General features: G+C 38.1%; 1 long non-coding RNA gene across 1 annotated transcript in view; it reads left to right on the forward strand.

The window, feature by feature from the left end:
* LOC116662252 overlaps window positions 1-22798 on the forward strand; it is a 288950-nt gene that overhangs the window by 90580 nt on the left and 175572 nt on the right. The gene's annotated exons all lie outside the window — the stretch shown is intronic.

The following is a 22798-nucleotide window of genomic DNA, read 5'->3' on the forward strand; positions in this document are numbered from 1 at the left end:
GCCTGCCTGGTTTTGCACTGGTTCAGAGCAGCAGGAAAGAAAATCTCTGCTCTTCCTTCCTTATAGATTCTAGTAAATATGCACCACCCACCAACCAAGGCCATCACTCCTAATCATGGGAAGAAAATGGGGCAAGAGGCGAGGGGTGCCCCCAGAGGGTCTCTTTACTTGGAAACAAGAAGTTTCAAGAAAAGTTGCCACTAATAATGACTTGAAAGCACCTATTCTTTATTTACTTTCAAACACTTGAAAACCCTGTTTTCATCAAATAAAATAGGTCTGTGGTTTGCCTTTGGAGTGAAGTCTGCCATACACTTTGAATTTCTCCACCACCCACCTATTGTCAGGGTTATGAACAGCTGGTGACCACTGAGTGGCCCCTATATGAAATTAGTCAGTATTGTACCCTGGTTATGGATGCTTGTCCTAAAGTGGTTTAAAATCCAGCTGAGAGGTGGGTGAATATTAGGGAAACAAAGTGAATCATATCAAGAGCCCAGTAATGGCTTGGAACCAGAGAAAGGAGAAATTGGGAGAGAGCAGTCTGAAGGAAGTCTTCATGAAGGAGGATGTGATTAAATTAGGTCTTGAAGAAAGGGTCTTCCAAACAAAGGGAACAGCTTGAGTCAAGTCACAGGACTTGGAATATACCTGGGATATTTGGGAATTGGTAGCATGTTTGACTGGTTGTGAATCTAGTGGAAGAAAGTTACCAAAGCAAATTACCAAACATGTTAAACACTTTCTATGGACCAAACTCTATGGTGCTTTTCACGTACGGAGTCATTTAATCTCAAAATCCTATGAGGTAGGATTTCATTTCATCAATGAAGAAGATGAAACTTATGGAGGTTAAACCATGTTTCCTGGTCACATAGATATTTTTTTAAGACACAGAAATAAAATCCAGGTCTATTTGCCTTTATTTTTCATGCTCTTACTGTCTGCAATGTGGTGAAGCTATGGATAGGAAGGCTGGGAAGAGACAGGCTAGGGCATCTACCTGTGGGTTTGCTCTCTTGCTCAGGAGGAGGGAGAAAGCAAAATGAGATGGCTATTGGGCAGGTTTTGTGCTTGTGTATATGTTAAAAAAAACTTCCCCACATATTGAATACTTGTTTTGAGTCACCCGTGTTGTACACTCATAACATATGGGTAAAGAACGTGAGACAGCAAACACAGCCTTGATCTTGTATTTTTTTTCTCATGCAGGCAAGAGGGACAAGCCAGTAATAGGGTGCTAAACGCAGTATAAAATTGTCTCTTAAAGAACACAGAGTGGTAGAAACTGAGTTCGGTAACGTCTTTGTGCGCTTACACAGAAAGGGGAGATTTCTCATTTTCAAAGCAGCAATTTCTATTTTTATAAGTAATTGGAATAGATTAGCGAGTGTTGCTACTTATCGCCACTAGATGGCACTGTAGGACTAAAGTTAAATGACTTACTTTGTGCTCCCCCGCGGCACCCCGAGTCATCTGTTCTTCAGAGAAAAAGTGGATTAAGAAGTAATAAGGCATACATTTTAAGGTTAAAAAAAGAATGCTTTTATTCTCAATATATTTTTTATTCTATTGCATTACCTTTTGGAGAACATTACATCACTTGCAGAAAAATAAAGTAACTCCTGGTAGGTATCTATTTAGAGTTAATATTTTAAATTAGTTTTGGTTTTAAAATATATTCATGCACTCAAAAGTAGGTAGAGTTTAGACCCAGAGTTTGGCTTGTCCGTTTGTGATGGTATTTTAAATTGTGGTTTTAATAAAAAGAAAGCAGACATAAGACAGTGTCCTGCGACGATTGCTATTCACATTTATGAAAACAGTATATCTTCAGAGTGATGCAGTGTTGGTGATATGCTCTTTTGACTCTACAGTCTCAGTGAGTTTAATAGAAGTAGCTCAGCACCTTTATGAATGCCATTTGACTAAAAGATACCTAGTTTTGTTAAAAGTCACAGAAGTTTACTGCCTAAATTACATGATGAAGATTTTTCAAAAGGAGGAAGATTTAATTTTTTTCCTCCCCCGTTTTAGTCCTTGCCTTAATATGCAGATTTTATTTCAGGTAAAATAGTCAGGATTTGGACTTCTGATTTCACTTTTTAATATTTCAGAATGCTAATATTGTTTTACAGTCATTTCCTTTATCCTAAAGGTTTTATTATATTTCATCCCAGCTCTGACACATGAATTCCTCCTTACTCCCTTCCTTTGCCTGAGATTCTTTCTCTGCTCTTCCCCTCTCTTGTTCCCCGGCAGCACAGTTCTATCATGAAGGCTTCCAGCACGACGATGTGAGTGCTGCTTTCTCCTTATTTTATTCACTCTTCTAAATCTAGTTTCTTCTGTAGTCGTATCCAGCTTTCTTTCTTAGCATCTTTCATTAATCTTTGATAACAATATAGAAGCTGAAAATAACAAGTTTGTTTTCCCCAATTTACCTTTCTCATTTTTTTATGACATGACACCTAAGTAACTGGTTGAGAAACCGATTTAGATGACCAGTTGCTAGTTTTTACAACTTCTGATGAAACTTTTACTTGGACTGATATTTATTCCCAGTGAAAAGACTAGATACTTGGATTCAGATGGAATTAGCCTTTGTTTCTTCCCATTTCTACAGTTCCTCAAAATTTCACTGTTACCTCCTAATTTCATCCTCTCCTGCCTCTTGGGGAGTTTCTTCCTTAGAGTTCTAAGTCTTTGGAATTACCTGAGAACAGGGCTTCTCATCAAGGTTATGTTTCTCATGACTATTATTAAATAGTTTTTTCCTATTGTGCAAGCAAACATGATGAAACTAATACATCTGAGACCTAGGTACAGATTAACTCCTCCTCCCTTTTTTCAAGACTTCCCTTTCTGCAGAACCTGATTTCTGCTATGTAAGGATACACTGTTCTCAGTCCTGCAGACCTCTCGCCTTGCACCCAGCTTTTCTTAGGTGTGGCTGGTGCTGGCTTGTTAGTGGGCCTGCCACCTGATGAGCTGATCAGTCAGCCCGCAACTGACTTCTTCCTTCTACATTAGGAGGAGATAGATTTTTGAATGTTTCATCAGTAGTTAAATAACCAATATGCAGGATATACAGGACATAAGGGAACCAGTAATTAAATACCAGTTATCAAATAGCCCATAGTTCCTGTGGAGTGCAGTTAGGAAACATGAAGAATATGACCAATAGTACCCAAAAGAGAAATAATGGAGAAGTCACAAAGTTATGCCAAATATCAAGTCTACTTTAAACACCTTAGAGCAAAACAGACGAATTACAACATTTGCTTGAATGGATACATCTGGTAGGAACTTCTGTTGATATGCAGAGGCATTCAGGTCATTGATCCTGAGACCGTGGTCCACGGACCCAGCGGCATTAGCGTCACCAAAGAACTTTTTGGAAATCGGGACTCCCAGGCCCCATTCCAGACCTACTGAATCAGAAGTTTCATTTTAGCAAAATCTCCAGGTGATTGTCATGAACATTATAGTGTGACAAAAACGGTTTTAGGTCATGGTTAGAATAAAGGCTACTTTTTTTTTTTTTTATAGTTCAGCGGCCTCAAGTTTTGAATGCTGAAGCCCCGCCTCCTTCTCCCCTCCCCGCTCCTCCCCCCACTCGCCATCCTCCTCCCCTTCCCTCTTGTCCATCTCTCCTTCCCTCTCCCACTCTTCCTCCTCCTCCTTTTCCCTCATTTTCATAAAACATTCCAGAGAACATTATTAAAGAAAGAAGTTTCAAAATTTTTTGAGACAACAGAAAAAAAATTTTAAAAAGGGCACCTCTTTAACGTTTCCTAACTCCAAATTGAGACCCAATGGAAGAGGAAATGTAAAAGAGCTCTAGCGGTTTGAACTTTGTTCTGTGTTAAGACTATGTCCCGAAAGAGAGCAGTTATACACAAAGCGCCACTAAATGTGTATTCTTTAATTTCCCATTGTTGCCCCTGTGCCCTACAGCTGGGAAATGACTTCTTTAATTCGGTCTCTTTGTCCCATGCCTCACCTTGCTCACCCAACGCCCCCGTTCCAGGTGGTAAGAGTTTATGAAGCCCGCTGCAGTGTTAATACTTGTTAAGGTGGTTTCAGCTGTTGGGTCTTTGAGACGTCAGCGTTAGCGCGGTTTTACCGTGAGCTCTTGACGAGCAGACGTGCTGAACTTCTACCTTCTCACGCTGCAGGCAGCCGCGCAACTCCCGGCATCACTTCCCACGAGGCAGCGTTGCTGGCTGGGTAAGCAACTAGAAGTATTCTGCTTCTAGTCAAATCATTACAACAATTTGCAGACTTCTTTAAAATTATTTGTGGAGTAGACGTGACATCAATGGGAAACGCTACTATTTTAAATGTCCGTGCAGTCAGGTATAGAATGATGGAATGAATATTATAAGCTTTATTTCTAACAGGTGATGTAACATTTTAGGATTTGTAACAAAGAAAAAAATATTTTTTTTCCTTCAGTTTGTTCATACCAGCATATTGTTTAGAATTGTCTTCAACTTTCTTAGAATGCTTTAGTTCGACAGTTGGTGTTTTAGATTTTGACAGTAATATTTTAAGTATTTAAACTTTTTTTTTAGTGTAGCGTAACTTACTGAAAGCAGTTTTTTTCTTTTTTTGTTCGAAAAACATACCTTTTCCAGATCTACAACTGTGAGAAAAAAGAGGGGTAAAAACACGTTGGTGGTTTAAATCGAGTATAAGCTGGTTTCCCCCCAAATGCAGCATACCTAGTCTTTTTTCTCCCTCCACAAAAGAAAATGTACCGTGCAACATGTTGTTTTTTTCCCACTCTTTTTTGGTTAATTTAAACATGCAGTTTGGTCAATTTTTACTCTTGCTTGGGAGGTTAACTATAGGCCAGCACTGTTTGTTTCTTTAATATTGACTTAACTCTGACTGCTGTTGACATTTTTTAAGGTCTATTTCTTTTAATACTACGTAGTTTAAGGGAAAAAAATCAAGACTAATTAGTTGTTAATGAGAAACGCATATAATGAGAAACAAATGTAACATTAATGTCATGTACAATGTATGTCTGGGTGGTTTAAAAGGTAGGAACACAACCATTATTCAAAATTAGGGACTAAAATCATCGTAATAATTACTAGCAGATGTGTTGTAACTTGTGAGTTAAAATTTCTTTGTCGGGACAATGTGTTGCAGTGTTTGATAGCAGGCGTTTGATTTTTGAAGGGCTTTATTATTATTTTTTTTTTCCACCAAAATCTTTTTAAATCCAGCTGCCTGTCATCTTAAAGTTGAAAAAGAGTTAAGCAAATGTTTTCTCTTCCTCACAACTTGATTACCCCTCATTGGGGCAGAGATACTTGTTGACATGTGCTGCTGTCAGGTTGGGTTGTGACAGCCCCTTGCTGTCTCTGTACATGGTCTGAGCATCTTGTGAGTCCCAGCTCCAAGTTTACAAATTACCTGGTTACTGCAAGAGACCCTTAAGTTCCAAGAGATGGCTGGAATGTCATGATCACATGACCTCATGGATTCCTGGCATACCTGAAGCTGCCCACCTGGACCCACTAGTTCTCAGCCTTGCTTCCCAGATCCCGTGCTGCTGAGCAGTGTCTCGGTCCAAGTGTTTGTCTTTCTACTTTCAGGGTACTCCAGATGGAGGCAACTCTGAAATCTTGTCTTTCCAGAATTAGAAACTAGAAGGACTGTATATTTTGGTTGGGGGTGGTGAAAACGTGAGGATGAGGGTGAGGAGGGCAAGGAAGGAAAGACAGGTGGTGAAACTATCTAAAAATTGAGCTTTTTAATGGTGTAAACCTAAGTAGGTGTTGGTAATAACAGGAATTTTCATAGTCCTGCTCATCCATCCATCTATCCACCCACAAAGATTTATCAAGTGTCCTCTGTGTATTGGAGCAAAAATGACAGCAATGAATATACACAGGAAGTCACTGTTCCAATGAGACTTGTGTTCTAGTGAATAATATTATTATTGAGGCTTGCTACGTTCTGAGTACTCTCCTAATGACTATACCTATGATATCTCATTTAATCCTTATATCAATGCTCCTAGATTGGTCTAATTGAAAATGTAATAAGACTTTAAGATATGACATCACTAACAGTAAAAATTAAAGTAACACATCTTTATAGAAATATATCCTTGTTAGAAAAATGTGTTTGATTATTGAAAGCAAATAAACGTTCAAGCTGTTGAATAACTATGTAAATATCAGTGTAAGTGTAAGAAAACATATATACATGTATACATTATGTCAAGGTAGAAAATATTTCCAACATAATAAAATTAACTCTGATAAGACAAATTTAATGGGAAAGGCCAGCATTGGAGTATGTGTGGGGAGGGTGTTTTACATTTATGTTGTAACCAGTTACTATTTCCCAATAGTGTGGTACATAGACCACTTGCATCAGAGTCACCTGGAAAGTTTGCTAAAATTGCCCGTTGAGGGGAATTTTTAGACATAGTGTGTACTAACAGCTGAGGGAAGAGCTCAGGAACCTGTATTTTCCACCAAATCCTTACGTGATTCTTATTCATGTTAAAGTTTGAGAACCACTGATGTAGAATGCTATTTTCACAATCTACTCTCTCAGATGGTCTCTATCTATTTGAAATTCTCAAAGAGTTACGTTGTCAGCTGGTGAACATCTGTCCAGAATTCTAATACAAGCAATAATAGTGTGTAATAACATACAATATCCATTAATGTTGAACAAGGGTGTCTGTTCTCTGGCATTATGAAACCTGGAATATTGCTTTTCTTTCTATGTGTTATGAACCAGTGGCATAAATCTCAATTTTTGTCTAACTCTATTTCTGATGGCTATTATTTCATTTATCATAGCCAATGCTTTAGATTTTTTTTCCCTTGCTATTTTATTACATCCCCGATCTTCTCTCCAAAATAATTTCTTTGAGGTTATTATGAAACTAACTGTTTTTATAAGGGTAAGGATGACTAATTACTAATCAGTCTATAATCAGGATCATTAAATTATTAAATATACTTTTTTTTTCTTTTTATTGGTTAAGGTAAGAAAGGCTGAGTTATGGTAACAATTTCAAAATATCAGTGGCTTTTTTGCACGTGAAAGTTCTTTCTTGATTATACTACTAGTGTAATGTATGCTACGAGTGTGTGGGCTCTGTTCCTCGTGGTCACACAGAAATGTGGGCTCTGGAAAGCTCTGCTTCATCTAGCTGGGCTGAGACACATGCCTCTTGGATGAGGGTTGAGAGTTGAAGGGTCTCAAGTGGACTTGTAAATGCTTTGGTCTAGAAGGTGCACTTATCATTTCCTCCCATTGACCATGGGCCATCACTGGTCACCTGGCTTTACCTGATAACAAGGGGGCAGGAAATGTGGGGGAGTGCGTGTATCTGCCATGAGCAGTAACACTTTTGCCATATTTTTGGTACCTTTAAATTTCTGGTTCAGTTCCATACTGTTTGCTATGAACAAAGCAGATGTGGGCTTGTGTTTCATTTAACCTGGAAGGAGGCAGAAAGAAGATACCTTTGCTAAAAGACATTGTTACTTGTATCAGTCAATCTGTGAAGAGAATTTTTCTTAAACCCCTATGAAAAACACATGTGATGTGTAAGATACAGACGGAGAAAAATCATGATACAAAAGAAAAACAGACAAAATGAGACCCAGGTGACAGTTTTTAATCCAACAAAAAGTTTTTTTTAAGCACAGCAATACTAACAAAAAAGCGTATTGGTCAGGCACTACAAGAAATGGCATAGAGATTTTTTTGGTTTGAATTTTTTTTTAACATTTTTTATTGATTTCTAATCATTTTACAATGTTGTGTCAAATTCCAGTGTTCAGCACAATTTTTCAGTTATTCATGGACATATACACACTCATTGTCACATTTTTTTCTCTGTGAGTTATCATAACATTTTGTGTATATTTCCCTGTGCTATACAGTGTAGTCTATTCTACGATTTTGAAATCCCAGTCTATCCCTTCCCACCCTCCACCCCCCTGGTAACCACAAGTCTGTATTCTCTGTCTGTGAGTCTATTTCTGTCCTTTATTTACGCTTTGTTTTTGTTTTTTAGATTCCACATTTGAGCGATCTCATATGGTATTTTTCTTTCTCTTTCTGGCTTACTTCACTTAGAATGACATTCTCCAGGAGCATCCATGTTGCTGCAAATGGCATTATGTTGTCAGTTTTTATGGCTGAGTAGTATTCCATTGTATAAATATACCACCTCTTCTTTATCCAGTCACCTGTTGATGGACATTTAGGCTGTTTCCATGTTTTGGCTATTGTAAATAGTGCTGCTATGAACATTGGGGTGCAGGTGTCATCCTGAAGTAGGGTTCCTTCTGGATACAAGCCCAGGAGTGGGATTCCTGTGTCATATGGTAAGTCTATTCCTAGTCTTTTGAGGAATCTCCACACTGTTTTCCATAGTGGCTGCACCAAACTGCATTCCCACCAGCAGTGTAGGAGGGTTCCCTTTTCTCCACAGCCTCTCCAGCATTTGTCATTTGTGGATTTTTGAATGATGGCCATTCTGACTGGTGTGAGGTGATACCTCATTGTAGTTTTGATTTGCATTTCTCTGATAATTAGTGATATTGAGCATTTTTTCATGTGCTTTTTGATCATTTGTATGTCTTCCTTGGAGAATTGCTTGTTTAGGTCTTCTGCCCATTTTTGGATTGGGTTGTTTACTTTTTTCTTATTGAGTCCTAAGAGCTGCTTATATATTCTGGAGATCAAGCCTTTGTCGGTTTCATTGTTTACAAAAATTTTCTCCCATTCCGTAGGTTTTCTTCTTGTTTTGCTTCTGGTTTCCTTTGCTGTGCAGAAGCTTGTAAGTTTCATTAGGTCCCATTTGTTTATTCTTGCTTTTATTTCTTCTAGGAGAAAATTTTTGAGATGTATGTCAGATAATGTTTTGCCTATGTTTTCCTCTAGGAGGTTTATTGTATCTTGTCTTATGTTTAAGTCTTTAATCCATTTTGAGTTGATTTTTGTATATGGTGTAAGGGAGTGTTCTAGCTTCATTGTTTTACATGCTGCTGTCCAGTTTTCCCAACACCATTTGCTGAAGAGACTGTCTTTATTCCAATGTATATTCTTGCCTCCTTTGTCAAAGATGAGTTGACCAAAAGTTTGTGGGTTCATTTCTGGGCTCTCTATTCTGTTCCATTGGTCTATATGTCTGTTTTGGTACCAATACCATGCTGTCTTGATGACTGTAGCTCTATAGTATTGTCTGAAGTCTGGGAGAGTTATTCCTCCAGCCTCTTTCTTTCTCTTCAGTAATGCTTTGGCAATTCTAGGTCTTTGATGGTTCCATATGAATTTTATTATGATTTTTTCTAGTTCTGTGAAATATGTCCTGGGTAATTGGATAGGGATTGCATTAAATCTGTAGATTGCCTTGGGCAGTGTGACCATTTTAACAATATTGATTCTTCCAATCCAAGAGCATGGGATATCTTTCCATTTTTTAAAGTCTTCTTTAATTTCCTTCATCAATGGTTTATAGTTTTCCATGTATAATTCTTTCATCTCCTTGGTTAGATTTATTCCGAGATATTTTATTACTTTGGATGCTATTTTAAAGGGGATTGTTTCTTTACTTTCTTCTTCTGTTGATTTATCGTTAGTGTAAAGAAATGCAACTGATTTTTGAACGTTAATTTTGTACCCTGCTACCTTGCTGAATTCTTCAGTCAGCTCTACTAGCTTTTGTGTGGACCTTTTAGGGTTTTCTATATATAGTAACATGTCATCAGCATATAATGACACTTTTACCTCTTCTTTTCCAATTTGGATCCCTTTTATTTCTTTCTCTTGCCTGACTGCTGTGGCTAGGACTTCCAGGACTATGTTGAATAGGAGTGGTGATAGTGGGCATCCTTGTCTTGTCCCAGATTTTAGTGGGAAGCTTTTGAGTTTTTCACCGTTGAGTACTATGCTGGCTGTAGGTTTGTCATATATAACTTTTATTATGTTGAGATATGTTCCCTCTATACCCACTTTGGCGAGAGTTTTTATCATAAATGGGTGTTGAATTTTATCAAATGCTTTTTCTGCATCGATTGAGATGATCATGTGGTTTTTGTCCTTTCTCTTGTTGATGTGATGTATTACACTGATTGATTTGTGTATGTTGAACCAGCCTTGTGTCCCTGGGATGAACCCCACTTGGTCATGATGTATAATCTTTTTTATGTGTTGTTGGATTCTATTTGCTAAAATTTTGGTGAGGATTTTGGCGTCTATGTTCATCAGTGATATTGGCCTATAATTCTCTTTTTTTGTAGTGTCTTTGCCTGGTTTTGGTATCAGGGTGATGGTGGCTTCATAGAATGAGTTTGGGAGTAATCCCTCCTTTTCAATCATCTGGAAGAGTTTGAGAAGGACTGGTATGAGTTCTTCTTTGTATGTTTGGTAGAATTCCCCGCTGAAGCCGTCCGGTCCTGGACTTTTATTTGTAGGGAGGTTTTTAATTGCTATTTCTATTTCCTTTCTAGTGATCGGATTGTTCAAGTGTTCAGATTCTTCTTGATTCAGTTTTGGTGGACAGTGTGTTTCCAGAAACTTGTCCATCTCCTCTAGGTTATCCAGTTTGGTTCCATATAGTTTTTCATAATATTCTCGTATGATATTCTGTATTTCTATTTTGTTTGTTGTAATTTCTCCATTTTCCTTTCTTATTTTGCTAATTTGTGCTCTCTCTTTTTTCTTCTTTGTGAGTTTGGTCAGAGGTTTGTCGATTTTATTTACTTTTTCAAAAAACCAGCTTTTGGTTTGGTTGATTTTTTCTGTGCTCTTGTTAATCTCTATTGTATTTAATTCCTCTCTGATCTTTATTATTTCCTTCCTTCTGCTGCTTTTTGGGGCTTTTTGTTCTTCTTTTTCTAATTCATTCAGGTGGTGGGTTAAATTGTTTATTTGAGATTGTTCTTCTTTTTTGAGGAAGGCCTGTATCGCTATAAATTTCCCTCTTAGCACTGCCTTTGCTGTGTCCCATAGGTTTTGAGTGGTTGTGCTTTCATTCTCATTTGTCTCAAGGTATTTTTTAATTTCAGCTTTGATTTCCTCATTGATCCATTGTTTTTTTAATAACATATTGTTTAATCTCCATGCTTTCCTTTTTTTCTCCTTTGTTTCTCTGTTGTTGATTTCCAGTTTCATGGCATTGTGGTCAGTAAAGATGCTTGAGATAATTTCTATCTTCTTAAAATTGTTGAGGTTTCTTTTGTGCCCAAGTACATGATCGATCCTGGAAAATGTTCCATGTGCACTTGAAAAGAATGTATATCCTATTTTTGGGGGGGTGTAATGCTCTGAAAATATCCACCAAATCTAGTTTTTCTATTGTAGTATTTAATTTCTCTGTTGCCTTGTTTATTTTCTGTCTGGAAGATCTGTCTAGTGATGTTAATGCAGTGTTAAAATCTCCAACTATGATTGTATTCCCATCAATATCCCCTTTTATCTCTGTTAGTAATTCTTGTATGTACTTAGGTGCTCCTATATTGGGTGCATATATATTAACGAGTGTAATATCCTCATCATGTATCACTCCTTTAATCATTATAAAATGTCCTTCTTTATCTTTCTTTATGGCCTTTGTTTTAAAGTCTGTTTTGTCTGAAATCAGTACTGCAACACCTGCTTTTTTGGCTTTTCCATTTGCATGGAATATCCTTTTCCATCCATTCACTCTCAATCTATATGTGTCCTTCTCCCTACAGTGGGTCTCTTGTATGCAGCATATTGAAGGTTCTTGCTTTATTATCCAGTCTGCCACTCTGTGTCTTTTGACTGGAGCATTTAGTCCATTAACATTTACAGTAATTAATGATAGATGTGTGTTTATTGCCATTTTGAACTTATCTTTGCAGTTGAATTGGTATATCCTCTTTGTTCCTTTCTCCTTCCTTTTGTGGTTTGGTAATTTTCCTTTGTATTATCATGGATTTTATTTAATTTTTGTGACTCCTTTGTAAATTTTTGGCTTGTGGTTACCCTTTTTTGTAAATCTATCAACCCATTACTATAACTGTTTTTATTAAACTGATAGTAACATGATCTCAAACCCATCCTACTGTTAAAAAAAATTAAAAAAGAAAGAAAAAAATATTCTATATTTCCCTGCCTCCCTCTCCCACTCTCAGTGATTTGTATGTCTTCTTTTATAATTTCATGTTTACTTTATTTGTAATTCATGAGTTATCACCTTTCCGGTTGTGTGTTTCTCATTTCTGTAGCATCCTGCTGCTTTTCTATTTAGAATAGCCCTTTCAATATTTCTTTTAGCATGGGTTTAGTGTTGCTAAACTCCTGAAGCTTTTTTTTGTCTGTGAAACTCTTTATTTCTCCTTCTATCCTCAAGGATAGCCTTGCTGGATAAAGGATCCTAGGCTGCATGTTTTTTTCATTCAGGGCTTTGAATATATCTTGCCACTCCCTTCTGGCCTGTAGTGTTTGTGTAGAGAAATCAGCTGAGAGCCTTATGGGAGTTCCCTTGTAACTTACTCTTTGCTTTTCTCTTGCTGCCTTTAGAATCACTTCTTTATCCTTGACTCTGGCCATCTTGATTATGATATGTCTTGGTGTGGGTCTATTTGGGTTCTTCCTGTTTGGGACCCTCTGAGCTTCCTGTACTTGGATATCTGATTCCTTCTTTAAGTTTGGGAAGTTTTCAGTCATGATTTCTTCAAAAACCTTTTCAATCCCCTTTGATCTTTCTTCTCCTTCTGGGACCCCTATTATGCAAAGATTGGGACGCTTTATATTATCCCATAGGTCCCTTATGCTATTTTCATTATTTTTTATTAGCTTATCTTGTAGTTCTTCTGAATGGGTGCTTTCTATTGCCCTGTCTTCTAGATCACTAATTCGTTCCTCTGCATTATCTAGTCGGCTTTGCACAGCTATTAGATCATTCCTCATCTCTGTCAATGAGTTTACCCATTCTACTTGGCTCTTCTTTATAGCTTCAATTTCATTTTTGACATATTTTATATCTCTAAACACTATCTCTTTTAATTCCTTCAGCAATTCGATCACTCCTTTTTTGAAATCTTGATCTAGTAGGCTATCGATGTCTATTTCGTTGATCTTTCTTTCAGGGGATTTCTCTTGTTCTTTTAATTGGGAAAGGTTTTTCTGCTTCTTCATCTTGCTCATACCTCTTTGGCACTGTGGTTTATGGAGTATCAGTTGTTTATTTTGGTCCTTAAGGATTTTATCTATCTGATGCCTATTTAGGAGTAGAACTTAGGAAAAAAAGAAAAAAAAAGAGAGAGAGAAAGAATTTTAAAAGAAGGGAGAAAGAGGGTTTGAAAACAGTGTATAATGAATAATAGAAGAGTGAGTTGAAGCAGAGTATTAATCGGGTTGAGACGTCCTTTTAAAACCTTTACAAAAAAAGGGGGGGGGGATGAATAGATGTATTTGAAACCTGTGTCTAATCAATAGCAGGACATCAAAACCCAAGAGAAATAGAAATGAATTAAGAAGTAAAGATTAAGAGAGTAACAGAAAATAGAACAGGTAAAAACATTAAAAAAAAAAGGGGGGGGTGGTTGTCGGTGTTCTCCTGGAGTCTGTGTGCTTTTAATGTGAAGTCTTTCTGTCTTCGTCCTGTTTTGGAAGCTCAGCTTGCTGTTTTCAGAGGCCCTCCGTTGGCGCCCTCTTCTGTGCTGCTCCCAGCACCTGTCTGCAAGCAGATCGCGCCTCCTAACACTGGGTCAGGTGCAGCTCTCTCTTGTGGGCAGGCGGGTCGCTGCCCCTCCGGATGCCGCAGTCAGATGTTGCAGACTGGCCGGGTAGGAGGGCGGGTCGTGCCCCCTCCCAGCACCTCGGTCAGGGGCTGTGTTCCTGCCCAAAAGGCGGGGGGCCGCTCTCGCTCTACCTGCGCCGCCGGTAGTTCCGCTTTCTGTGCGGCTGCGCGCTCCGCCCTGGTCGGCGCTCCCTAGGTGGGCTCGGGGAAGACCGAGGGACAGCCCTGTCCCTGCTCCGAGCCAGAACCCAGCTCCTTGTTTGTCTTTGTGGAGCAAGTTCTCTGAGGGACCAGGATGGAGGATCCTATCTGTCCCGGGCTGCAGGCCAGTCTCAGTCTGGCCTTTGAGGCTGCTAAGCCCTTCGGTGCAGACGCAGGTTTCGCCCCCGCCCCCGCCTGAGTGCTCAGCGCGGAGGATATGGCGGCTGTGCCTGAGCCCCGCCTCTCTTCCCCCAGAAACTTTCCGCGGGTTTTCAGAGATGGGGGTGTGCACCCTTCCCCCGAGAGCACATCAACCTTGCTGATTTATGGAGGGCCCAGGTTGTTCTGCCCTGTGCACCCACAGCCACGGCGCGCAGCCCCTTGCGTTCCCCCGGGGCTGCCTCCGTGCAGCCACTTCCGTCCTCCGCCCGGCTTGTGCAGCCTGGCCCTGCCCGCGGCTGCTGGCCCGCGTCTCAGGCTGGGTGTCAGGGGGACGCTCTGTGCCCGTTTAACTTAGTTCTGTTAGTCAAGGGCTGCTCTGTACAGATCCGAGCCTCGGAGGCTCCCCCTCCGTCCCGCTGGCTTCTCAGTTGGAGAGGGGAGACCCAGCGAGCGAGCGCCAGTCCTCCTTTGCCACTCCCTCCCCGCGTGACCCGTCCCACGCTGCTTTGCCTTTTGTTCTTTCTTTTTTCCTTTTCTCCTACCAGATTTTTGGCGTCTTTATCTTTTGAAGAGGGCGATGTTCTGTCGGAGTGCCACAGGTGCTCTGGTTGGCTGAGTGGGTCTGTAGATGTGGGTCTTGGTGTATTTGTGGGAGAGGGTGACCTGCAAGCGTCCTTCTACTCCGCCATCTTCTCCCGGAAGTCGGTTTGAATTTTTTAATAAGCAACATATTAAAATGTGATATTTTTCAAGCAGAAGTTACAGCAGTGAATAAAACAAATGAAGTCCCTTACATTAAACTTACATTAAAGAGCGTAATAATAACTAACATGTATTCTTGTTACTACTTTACATGTATTAACTCACTGAATCTTTATGACAATCTTATGAGATGGTTGGAGTTGATGAGGTAATATTAAGACAAACTTTGAGGAGACTGGCATCTTCTTTTAATTTTGTTTTTAAATTCCTATGAATTAGCAGTAGGCTTAGAAATGTTAGGTTGGACTGTATGAACTAATTTTTATAAGTCAAAAATGATCAAATATTGGCAATTCCATGCAATTTAATGTAATAGTCAAATTTTCTGGAAATTATTATCAGAACAAAAATATGCATCATTATCATCCATCAATGTCATGTTAACAATAACATTTATTGAGTACTTCAGTGTGTCGGGTATTGTACTACCATTTTGCATGTATTTTCTCCTTTGTTTCTAGATTAGTTTCTTAACAGCTTCTGCAAACAAATTACCACAAATTCAGTGGCTTAAAAACCCCACCAGTTTATTATCCTACAATTCTGGAAATCAGAGGTCTAAATAGGTTTCACTGGGCTAAAACTCACTTATTGGCAGGATTATGTTCCTTCTGGAGGCTCCAGGGGAGAATCTGTTCTCTTTTTCAAATTCTAGAGCCTGTCTGCATTCCTTGGCTCATGGCCTTTCCATCTTTAAAGCCAGTGATCACATCACCTGACCTTTGCTGTGATTACAGCCCTTTTATTATTTAAAGAAATGATGTTATAAACTATATTTCTGCATCTTTTGTAGAACAGCTTTTTTGAGTATATTTATGTAGCTGAACATTATTAACATAAATATTTACAGGAAAAATTCCTCAAAGTTAGCAGGAGATGAGTGATAAATCACCTTTCCTTTTATTTCTGTGACAGCCGGAAACTCAGGGCCTAAATTTGTGCTCAGTTACAGAATAGCTTTTTTTCTCCTTTTGTGTAAATTCACGTTCATTTTTCATCATTAGCCATGTATATGCATGTTTCAAATTATTGAAGAAACATGGTCAGGGTACATATTTTAAGGCAATAATACCAAAATCATTTCTAAGCTACCAGATACAGCTTCTGGTGAGTGCTTTCAAGCTAATGATTTCTAGAAGTGATGGATTGGGAAGGGGAGGATCATTACAACTGTCTTTTGAAATAACAATATTATTTAATCCCTCAGAGGCATTCACAGGCAGAAACTCATATTGGCAGCTTGGTTTTACCTCTTCAGGCAACTGATGATGGGGCACTATCTGGAATTCCACATGTCATTCCTGTGATTTGGTCTGTCTGGAGCTGAGACAGTGAGGTACTGAAATTCACAATTTGGGGAAGTAGAACGTGTAACGAGGGCCCTGAATTGCCAAGTGGCCTGATGTTCTGACATCACTTTCCAGGATTGTGGGTAAGCACATAGTCTTATATACTAAGCCCAAACTTTCCAGTCCTGTGGGCCATGACATAACTAAGGGTGTGGCTTTACCTCTGGAGTACTTGTTCTGGTATAATGCCTGCCATGCAGTAAATGCTTCCTAACTGTTGTTGAATTACTGAGAATAAATTGTAAATAGTGAACACCTTTGGAAGTATTTGTTGTGAATCACAAGATTCAGAGTCTGGTTGTTTGTGGAACTGGCAGTCCTTGGGGCATCTATTTGTAAAGCTAATATAATATGAGGGCTTTTGGAGGCGAGATTGACAACTGAAAGGAGACAAAGGAATACTATTGTTCATGGATTCTTGGTGAGGAAAGAACAAGTTGGTGAGGACGTTGGAGGTGATGGGATGAAGACTGTTTCTCTGACTGGTCTATGGAACTGGTTCAGAGCCCCAAGGGAAGTTGAAGGAGGAGCTGTGTTATGAAGGTGTGGTGATGCTTTGGGCAGAAGCTAGGCTGATTGGGCATCCAAGAAGAAAGTGCGACAGGCTTTTGAGGACAAAGTTATTCTCTCTTTGACTGAGCTCTAGATTGCAAGGTAGCCTTGGTGCTGTGAGGGTCTGGGCTTACATGAGTATGAAGCCCTGCTCATTTTCACCCAGGGCATAGGCGGTAAAAATGCTGGCTCAGAAACAAGTCACCTTGTTCCTAGGCACCTGTGAGATACTTTTAGTGATTCTTCAACATTACTGGGGAAGGTTTTGAGTGAGGTCTTTGTGTTCAAAGGCACATTCATACCCTACTCTTGAGTTTTTCTTTGGGAGGGAGCTCTTCACCTGTCTATTTCCCTTTAATCTATTAGAAGAGTTTTAAAGGAGAAACTAGGTATTCATGCTCAGCATCTCCGTCTTCTCTTTCTCTTGGAAAAGAACCTGGCTGTAGGCTTCTTCTCTCTGCTAGGGATTGAGAAGAACCTATCGTACTTGGACAAGCCTGTGGTTTTCCTCTGCTACCTGTGACTTGACTGGGGGTCATATATAACTCTAGGCTTAACATTAGAAATCCTCATAGGCCTGCAGGTATGAGCCACATTCTCCTATGTTAATTTTACTAGATGTATTTTGGACTCCTGACTCACTCTTGCTTTAATTCTCAAATGTTTCAGGATGCAGGCAGAGACTGTAACAATTAATCAGAATTGTGAGATATATAATTCATGTGCAAAAGCCAATAAACTTCATATACAATGGTGTTTCTTAACCGATGGCACTCTCAACCCCTCCCCCACGTGGTGATGTCTGAAGACTTTTTGGGTTGTTATGACTGGGGATGTTAGTGCCACTGGCATCTCGTGGGTAGAGGTTTGACCTTCTAAGTACCTTACAATGAGCAGGACAGCCCCCACAACAAGGAATTATTGGGCCCAAAATGTGAATAGTGCAGTGCCAAGCTTGAGCTACCCTTATATACACAAGTAATAATTTGGTAGGAGATGTAATGAAAAGTTCCATGTAGCAGAAATCCCGTATCTGCTAAAAATTTAAAATTTCCATTTGGAGAAAACTCCAACAACACCACCAACAAAAAGGAAAGCTCCCTATAAATAAACCTAACAATAAATGGGCCACATCTGCATGCGGCAAATGATATAACACTCCTGATGTAAACAAATTGAAAGACATCCCTCCCTCTTGGGTAAGATGTCTTGACATTATCAAAATGTCAGTGCTCCCTAAGTTAATTTATAGATTTAATATGAGTCTAATAAATATACCAACAAGTGCCTTTTAGTGGAGTAAGACAAGTTGATAGCCAAGTTCATGTTGAAAATAACATGCAAGAATAACTAGGATGACACAAAAGGAAAAGCTATGACAGGGACTAGCTCCACTGTATTAAAATCCCCCACAAATCCTCTGTAGTTAAAGTGGTGTGGGCCTGCTGCATGGATAGGTAGACAGACCAGTGGAATAGTCTGAAACATCCAGAAATAATCCCAAGTAGATATGGAATTTAAGTGTATGAGAAAAGGGTCAAGTCATTGGAGAAAAGATAGACTATTTAATAAATGGTATTGAGATAACTGGATAGTTATTTGGAAAAAGATAAAATTATATCCTTTTCTTATACCAATAAACAAAAATAAACTTAAAATGGATTATATCTAAAAGTAAAAAATGAACCCATGTAGGACCTGGGGGAAAATAACCACGTCCTGCTAAAATCTGGGTTTAGGGAAAGATTTTCTAAATGTGATTCCAAATCATGGTGAATTAAAAAATATTGATAAATTTGACTGTATAAAAATTAAGATTTTTTGCTATCAAAAATAACATCATGAGCAAAGTCAAAGATCTAAAATCGCCAAAACATCAAGAACATTGAAAAATTGAGAGGAAAAAACCCAGAAACCCTATAGAAAAGGGGCTAAAATACATAAACAATTTATAAAAAAGTACAACATGGCCTTCAATAATAGAAAAATATTCAGTGTCATTCATACTGAGAATAATTCAAATTAAAACTACAGTGAGATGGTATTTTTCTCACACATAAGCTTGGCGAAAATGCAAAAGATTGCTAATGTCACTCTGTTGACAAGGCTGTAGGAAGAAGGCTGGAAGGAGTGGAAACTATTAAGCCCCACATGGACTACCTATGCATTTGGGCCAGTGGAAAAATTTTCTGTCTGCTTTCTGTGGACATCTCAGCATTTAACAATGCTGGTACTCTCCCTCCCCCACATCCCAATCTTTTCAAAAATTTCTCTGCCCCCATGATTTTCCAAGTCCATTTGCTTGGAGACCTTCTACATTTCTGATACCACCTTCTTTATCATCTCCTTAGTCTTATCTTCTTCTTGAGAAATGTGAACACGTAGGGAACTTCTGGTGGAATAGTCTTTAATTACCCAGCACCGTAATAGTCGATGTTCTACCTGGTTCAGTTTTGGTCTTTCCTTTCTTCATCCTCTTTGTGCTCTGCCTGGATAATCCCACTCACTTCTACAACTTCCACTATCATTTACGTGTTTATGACTTTGGAGTTTATTTCGTAACACCTCAGTATCCATTTATATTTCTCTTCTCGTTATGCCCTTTCCACATTTGCTCTCTATCCTTGCTTTCTATTTTAATGACCCGAATCTTAACATACTCCATAACCTAACCTATAAACGTTGAGATCATTGCTGTTCTCTTTTCCTTCTCATTGCCCACATGAAAGAATTTTATCTAGCATTCTAGATATCCTTTGAATTAGTGTTTTTTATTTCTGTGCTCACTGGTATTTCCTTGGTGTGGGTCATCGTCTCATTTTACCTGCGTTAGTGATGACTTTATTATTCTCCTAATTCCAGTTTCTCATCATTAATGCTCATTTTCGACACTGCCCACCAAGTTATACTTCTAAAATGCAAATGTGATTATGTCCGCATGATACATGAAAACCTTCAAGAGCTCTATGTTCAAATATATATTTTGTATTCATTTGTGGGTTTATTCCTTAATGTTTTTAGGCATCAGCCATGTGCCAGGAACTGTTCTATGCCTGGAGATAAAAAGATAAGACACTGTCTTTTGCTAATTAACATGGCTCCCTTGTTAGCATCTCAGGAATAATATTAGCATCTCGGCAACAATATTTTTCTTCCCCAAGGCTGCAATTTAAAAACATTAAATTCAGTTATCTGCTTTTCTTTTATACCAAGGTTTACTGTGTTCTCTCCTATCCCTGCATAACTTGTTCCCTGACATGGAATTTTCTTCTCTATCCTCTCCATTATTCTCCTATCACTTACTGTGTGTAACAGGAAATCCTCAAGACAGGACTAATGAAATAATAATGATAATAATAATAAAAATAGTTCACATTTATCGAGTACTTATTAACTGCTAGATACTGACAACTGTATTACTTAATGCTTAACTCTCAAATGATAGTGTTTTGGGCTAAGTGTTACGATTGTATCTATTTTATTTAAAAGAGTGAGTCCTGTACATTTTAAAGCATAGTGAGAAACTTTCAGATATCACACGGCTAATAGAGAGTGAACCAAGATTTAAACTCTAATGAGTCTGATTTCATACCCCACATTATTGACAGTACAGTGCCTAGTATATGGTAGACACTTAGTAAATGCCTGGTGAATTAGTAAATGCATGTGTAATAATAATGAAAAGTCCTCATTATGTGAGAAAGATTTACTAGTAATGTCTTCTGTGTTCTCTAGAGCAGACATTTGGACTCATAGTTTGTTCAGTTGCAGAGAAAAGGCCACATTTAACTGCTTATTTACAGTAGTAGTAGTAGTAGTAGATTTAAGCTGTTTGCTGTTGTTCAAATTTCTTTTTAAAAGAATCTCAAAACCATCAGAACCTTCTCAAAATGATTATTGGACAATCTACTTTCTATCGCCTAAACAAGCTGTTTGATGCAAGACTTTCTTAAGAGTATAGATATTCCTGTGTCAGTCAGTTGTAATAAAACACAAGTACAGAAATAGTAACAGTTAAAAAAAAAAGAAATAGTAACACTTACAGTATGTTAGTACATTTACTCTTAAAAATGTAATAATATATGTGTGTATATATTTATCTCCTTAGATTATTTAAGAACTGTTCATTAATTTTGGGAATTATACTATATATATTTTTCTCCTCTATGAACTTACAGTATGAAAAATAACATTCACCTGGTTGTGGAGGAGCACCCTAATGGACCATAGATAGGTGAAAAAATATTTCAGAAATGCATGCATATTATGATGCAAAGATAAGTTAAAACAGTGTGAAAAGCTGCAGCATACTGAGCCGTTGTAAGATAATGGTGTGTTTGAAGTTCTGGAATCGTCCACGTTTAACATGTATTTTGTCATATGGGGTATTTGGTGGTTTATGAAGTATTTCAACTTTGAGTGCAGCTTCTGGTCCTAAGTATTAGAGAAAGTCAAAACAGGTACAGAGGCAATCGAATGGAGGAGTTACCAGAAATGAAAAAACAAAAATCAAGAACCAAAAATTTGCTTAAATACGTGGTAAGCTATAATTAGGGGTGGAAAAGAACGAAGCATTTTTGGATCCATTTTGTAGGGAACAGATTTTTTTTTAAGCTTAATTTGGAGTAATTTCCTGAGAATGAGAGAGAGTGGTTTCCTTTAACCCATGGGTCAGTGGGTTAAAGTAAATAGAAGATGGTGGAAGAGTAGAATGGATTAGATATGTTGAATGGTTATCTTTCTTTTTATTCTAGATTTCCTTGGGATGCTTACATATGTTTGCTCGTATTCCAAGTTCCCTTAACCCAGGAAATCTGAACACTCCAAAGCTCAGAGGGAGTGTTATGTCAGGAGCCCATTGTTCCTCTCTGACTGCCACATCCCAGTGGGAGTCTGATACTCCAGGACTGTCCTCCTATTTCAGCTTTTTCAAAAAACTAGGAACAGTTTTATCTCCAAAAGCTTAACACTGATCCAACAATTCTTTCCAACAACTGAAACCCTGTAGTTTTTCTTATAGTGCTCAGGAGAAGATAGAAAACCTTTTGGGAGAAAAGGGAATGGGAGTGACACTTTATTTTAACATTTAATTCAGTTTCTCCTAAAGGAACTAAAAAAGTCAAGTTAAGAGATTTTAGAAGATACAAACCTTCTGAATTTAGACTAGGTTTGTTTTCTCTTGTTTAGTTGGCATTTAAATATTCATTTTTTTTAAAAGTGGAGATGATTAAAAATGACCATAAAATAATGACCATAAAATAACTTTAACATTCATTCAGTAAAGTAGGTGGCTAGAAATTATGTGTAGATGGACATGATTAATATCTTTTATTTTCCTGATAGAAATAAATTGTAGCAGTGCACTTAATATCTATTAATCTAGTCACTTTGGATATTTAACATTGAAAAAATAGTATGTAAATTCATATAAGGTCAGCTCTGTGCTATATTGAAAGTAGTTTTATGTAACACTTTTTTCCTTTTAGTTAAAAAAAAATTCCAAAATAATATCTTACTGGTATCATAGAACAATCTAATGATGTAAAGGAAAAGTGAATGATTTTCTCATATTTTTCTATTTTTAGTTCCCTGAAATCAACCATGTTAATAGTGCAATGTGTGACATTCTCCACCTCTCTACATGTCCATAAAAATGTATCAAACACATACACACGTAAATGGGTTTTTAAATAAGAAAATACTACTGTTCCTGTTGTTCCACACATTGCTTTTTTTTTGTAGATCTTCAGATTAATAGAAAACATTCTTTTTACTGGCTGGTGCATAGTGCACAGAATAAACACACTCTCTAGTGTGTTTCATCGTCTTCTTGTGGATGACAGTCGAGTTGATTTCAGTTTTCCTTTAACACTTAAAAATTTTTGTACATATATCCCTGTGTTCTAATGCTTTTATTATTGTCAGATATATTTCCCAAAGTGGGATTTCACTCTTAAGAATCTGGTATCTTAGGTTTGTTTTAATTTCAATTTCACTGAGTATT

The sequence above is a fragment of the Camelus ferus genome, chromosome 3 (assembly GCF_009834535.1).
Source record: "Camelus ferus isolate YT-003-E chromosome 3, BCGSAC_Cfer_1.0, whole genome shotgun sequence".
In the NCBI taxonomy this organism is placed as follows: Eukaryota; Metazoa; Chordata; class Mammalia; order Artiodactyla; family Camelidae; genus Camelus; species Camelus ferus.